The sequence below is a fragment of the Arachis hypogaea genome, chromosome 17 (genome assembly GCF_003086295.3).
Source record: "Arachis hypogaea cultivar Tifrunner chromosome 17, arahy.Tifrunner.gnm2.J5K5, whole genome shotgun sequence".
NCBI classification, from domain to species: domain Eukaryota; kingdom Viridiplantae; phylum Streptophyta; class Magnoliopsida; order Fabales; family Fabaceae; genus Arachis; species Arachis hypogaea.
The window spans coordinates 32,881,512-32,886,957 of NC_092052.1; the positions used below are offsets into that span (position 1 = coordinate 32,881,512).

The 5,446-nt window shown below is 38.7% G+C and overlaps 1 long non-coding RNA gene across 1 annotated transcript; it reads left to right on the top strand.

The window, feature by feature from the left end:
• Window positions 1-4,267, top strand: LOC112766464 (uncharacterized). The gene is made up of 3 exons (XR_003184353.3): window positions 1-837; window positions 920-1,087; window positions 3,773-4,267. It is a non-coding gene; the product is annotated as an uncharacterized lncRNA (long non-coding RNA).
• Window positions 4,268-5,446: the final 1,179 nt, after the last annotated feature.

Genomic DNA, 5,446 nt, shown 5'->3' on the forward strand with positions numbered 1-5,446 from the left:
GCCTCATTTTATCATTGATTTTTAATTTTCTTGGGCGTTAAGCCCCGTCAAAACACCAAAAAAAAAAAAAAAAACTTCTCATAGCGTGAAGAGTGTCTTCCTTGCCTCCATCGCAAAGTTGGCAGGCCCCATTGCTTCTAAACATTCTTGCCTTTCTTTGATTGGTAAATATTCTATCGTGCATCATCTTCCACATGTGGATTTTCGCCTTTTGTGGGGTCCTCCATTGCCAGAGCTTGGTCCAGTTGTTTGTTACTGGGCTTGTCCACTTCGCTAGTGCCCAGAGCCTTGTATGTTGAAGAGACCGAGAAATCGCCATCCTCTGAGTGCTTCCACGCCAGCCTATTTTCTCCGTTTTCCTCTCGTGGTGGGGGCAGTGCCAGGATTTTCAGCGCAATATCTTTAATTAAATAGTCTCTGATTCCTTCTCCGTCCCAATTTCCTGTTTCATTCCTCCATTCCCAAACTGTACTTTATAGGTCAGGATTTTGATGGTTTGTATAATTGAGTAGGTTGTCTACTCCCTGCACTCAGCAATCTGTCCAGAATAGAAAAGTATGTCCATTTTCGATCTGCTTCACTACTGATTCCTTGAAGATGGGCCAGAGCTTTGTTAAGTCCCTCCACAGGATTGAATCTCCTCTCTTTGCTTCTGGAAAAATGACATGGTTACTTCCATTATAGTATTCCTGAATAAGAACACTTGCCCAGAGAGAATTGGGGTTCTCCCAAATTTGCCATATGATTTTTAATAAGAAGGCTTCGTTCATTTGGCTAAGATTTCTAAACCCTAGCCCTCCCTCATGTTTTAGGGAACAGAAGGTCTTCCAATTGACTGTATGTACTTTTCTCTTATTTTCATCATCCCCCCATATAAACCCTCTTTGAAGTTCATTATACTGTTGCATATGGTTTTCAGGATTCTGCTGTGTTGCATGTCAAAGTTGATACTGGGGCAGATGACTGCTTGAGCTAGAGTAATTCTGCCGGCTAGAGAAAAACATTTGCTTTTCCAGCCTTTTAGTTTTTCTTGCACCACCTTGTAGTTCTCATTTCCTGATATGTTGTTGTTGAGCATCGCTCCTAGGTACCTTCCAAGCGCATTGTTCTCTTTGTAATCTGTTTTGCTGATATGCTTGTCTTGTGCTTGCTGGGGTGTTTTTGGAAAAAAAAATGGTTGTTTTTGCATTATTGATTTTAAGTTCTAATGCCTTGCAAAAATTTTTCAAAACTTCCTTTTCGCAATCCATCTGTTCGTCAGTGGCTTCCACAAAGAGAAGTAAGTCGTCGGCAATCATTAGATGAGAGACATCTAATTTGTTCCTACCTACTTGAAAGGGGTTCCAGTTTCTTTTCTCCACTTCTCGTTCAATATAGTGCGAGAGCTTATCCATACATACGACAAAAAGGTAGGATGATAATGGATCTCCCTACCTGATGCCTCTTGTAGGGTAGAAAATATCTGTTTTGCTTCCATTCCATAAGATGTTATAGCTCACTGACCTCATTCCTTCCATGATGATGCTACTGACTTTCGGGGGGGAGTTTGAATTTGTAAAGCCTTTGTTAATAAATTCCCAATCGAGCATATTATAGGCTTTCTCAAAATCAATCTTAATTGCCATGAAATTTTGATTTCCTCTCATCTTCTTCATGGAATGCATGAGCTCCTTAGCTATGCGGATGTTGTCTTGTATCTTTCTTTCGGGAATGAAGCTTGATTGGTGAGGGCTTATCCTTTCATTGAGGAGAGGCTTGATTCTTTGAACAAGAATTTCGGTTAGGATCTTGAATCTAACATTACATAGTGCAATAGGTCTAAATTGTGAGATGAATTCTGGATGTAGCAACTTTGAAATTAGGGCAATGAGAGTAGCATTTGATTCTTTGATGATGCGAGGATTTCTCCAACATTCTTTTATATAGTTGCATGTTGTTTCTTTTAAAATCTCCCAGTTGTTCTTGAAGAAAGCTGCAGGGAATCCATCCTCCCTCGGAGCCTTGAGAGAACCTATACTGAACAGGCCTTGCTTTGTCTCCAAGTCCGTAGGCATGCTCTCCATATTCCTACAAACAACCAAGTCTGTATTAGGGTAGTTCAAATTATCTAGAGCTAAAGGACAAATACTTACCTGCTCTTTGTACAAAGTTTGGTAGTAATCTGTGATGTGTTTCTTTAGCTTGTGCTCTTTTTCAATCCATTCCCTGCTTGGGCTTCTGAGCTTCAAAATCTTGTTCTTTCTTCTTATGATGGATTTTGTATGGTAGAATTTTGTGTTTCTATCTCCTTCCACACTCCATTGTTCTCTGGATTTTTGCAACCAAAAGACTTCTTTCTTATCCAGAATCTCACTAAGCTCTTTATTCAAAGCCTCTTCTAATTCTTTCAAGAATCGGTTTCTTCCATAATTATAGCTTTTCTCAATTCCAGCCAGTCTGTTCATGAGTCTTCTTTTTTCTCTAAAGATGTTGTCAAAGGTCATTTTGTTCCATCTTAACAGAACTTCTCTCGTGTAGTTGAGGTTAGTAGGAAGCCTCTCATCCTTCCTTCAATATTGTTGCATAAATGGCTTAAAATCAGTTTGTAGGGTTCACATAATCTCAAAACAGAAAGGTCTTCTTTCTTTCTTGGAGTGGTTCCCTTCATCGGTAATGAGGAAGGGGTGGTGGTCCGAGTTGATCCTTGGGAGGACATTGACCACCTCCTCTTGAAACTTAGTTCTCCAAGTATGGTTTGAGAGGGCTCTATTAAGTCTTTTGAAAACTCTTAATCTCGTTAAAGTCCCCTGTTAAAAGCCACGGCCTGTCTAGATTGTTAGCAATATTCTCCAAAACAGGCCAGAGAGTTCTTCTGTTTTGAGGTTGAGGGCTCGCATAAATGGCGGTCAGATACCAGGCCTCCTTGTGATGATATTTAACTTTAGCATGTATAAATTGTTGATTTGAAGTTATAGGTGTAATGAATAGATCTTGTCTGTTCCAGCATATCCAAATATCACCTATGAACCTTGAGCTTCCTCTATAATGTAGTTATTGAATCCAAGCCTTCAGATAACTCTTTTGGCATTCTCACCACTTATTTTGGTTTCCATGAGAATGACAATATTAGGTTTGTGCTGTTTGAGCAATTCGATTAAGGTACGCCTAAAAGTCAAACTAGCCGCACCTCTAACATTCCAAGATAGAATAATCATTGGAAATAAAAGAGAGAAGAGAAAAGGGCTCATGATAGTTACATTTCTGCAGCTTTCATATTATCTAGCTCCTCTATAACGGGAGTCTCCAAATCCACATATTTAACTAAATTTAAAATCTCCTTTTTGCATGTCAGTATCCATCATGTCTTTTCCTCTCTCTTGATTAACTCCTCGGTTTGGTGGATCTGTTTCAATTGGTTAGGGTTGATCCTGCACTTCCATAATGCCCTCTTGCATTTTCTTATTTTGGATGTCAACTGGTTTAGTGTTCCGGTTTTTTGTGGTTAACATTTTCATATCTATTTTCTGTTGCTTGTTGTTTTCCTTTTGTGTTGTTTCTCTTGCTAGCTGTTGGATTGCTGCCCCCTTTTTCTGGCTGTGTTTACTGTTGTGTGGTATGCTGTTGTTTTCCTTTCTTCGTATTTTTATTGATCTTCTTTGTATTCTTCTCTTTATAGGTGACTGTGGTGTATGCTGTATTTTTTTCTGTGTTTTCTTTTTTCCAGCATTTTCTCTATGTATGTCACTTGTGTTGTTGTTTACTTCTTGCTCATTGTCTTCTTCCTCTGCTTCAGGCAGCTAAAGTTAATGACACCTCTCCTGATATTGTATGGGCCGAACTTGACATTTGCCGAGACGACTTATACAGTATTTACGATGTATGGAGTCATCGAATGCCGATACTTCCAACGGAACACCGAGTAAAAGCTCTTTGCATACGCCTGATTCCCCTTACTTCTCTTTTTCTGACCCTTTTCCTCACTGACTAGGGGATGAATCTCTAGGTCTAGTAACCGAAATCCAAGGGGGTGTTCGACATGGCAGGCTCCAAGCTAAACCCTTCTTCGCTCCTCTACCATGCATAGTGTTTGTTTTTACTTTTTAGAGACTGGAATTGGAATTAGGAGATTGGAATTTAGTATTATGTTTGGTGGTGGTCAGGTATTAGAACTAAAATTTTAGTATTGGAATACAAAATAATCTCTTTAGTAACTTTAGAAAGTGAGAATACATGGGACTTAAGTTTTTGAGACGAAAATTAAAATTTTAATATATTTTTTAATAACTAAGTATATTTTAGTAAATATTCTTATTTCATGTCTATATTTATCTTGAATTAAATAAGATATTAAGACATAATACGATCTTGTACACTTTACATTAAATATAATATGGAGAATTAATTTAGTCTTACGAGAAATTTGGATCAGGTTAAGTACATAAAGGATAAGGATAGAGAGGTGTTGTCTTAAGAGGAGAAGATTAATGAAAGGTGGAAGAGCTACTTCTACGAGTTATTTAATGAAGGATATAAGACTTTTCCGAGGCTTGGTCGGTTATGCACAAGGGAAGAAGATCAAAACTTTGATTACTATCGAAGGATTCGAGACTTCAAGGTAAAAGAGACTCTAAAGTAGATAAAAAATGGCAGGGCAGTAGGATCTGATAATATCCCGATTGAGGTTTGGAATGGCCTTAGAGGAAAAGGCATCTACTAGTTAACCAAGCTTTTTAATGAGATTTTAAGGTCAAAGAAGATGCCTGATGAGTGGAGAAAGAACACCTTAGTACTAGGGCTGGCAATTCATACCCTACCCGCGGGTACCCAACCCGGTCTAACCCGTTCGGGTAGGGTAGGCTACCCTACCCGCTGCGGGTAGGGTAGGGTATGGTCCGGGTATGCCTGCGGGTAGGGTAGGGTACGGGTTTAGGGTGTACCCTACCCTATCCTACCCGCACCTCAAATATATAACACATATTTTATAAAAATTTGGTATATAGTGAAAGAAGTGAGAGTTGAACCTACAACCTCTCTTATGTAATGACTTACAATAAGTGAACAACCAATAAACTAGTTAGTTAATTTAGTAATTTAGAGTATTAGTTTGTTATTTTTTATGTTATTAATATGTATAAAATTTGAAATGATTGAATTTTATATTTATTTTGAAAAAATTTGATATATCTACGGGTAGGGTAGGGTAGGGTAGGGTTTAGAACTTTAGGGTGCGGGTAGGGTTAGGGTTGAGAGATTCTCAACCCGCGGGTAGGGTAGGGTAGAGTTTTAATAGAATTTTCAACCCGCGGGTAAGGTTAGGGTAGGGTCCAAACCCTACCCTACCCTACCCATTGCCAGCCCTACTTAGTACCTATCTACAAGAATAACAGGGATATACAAAGTTGCAGAAACTATATAAGAATTAAGCTCATGAACCATACCATGAAGTTATTGGAAAGGGTGATAGAAC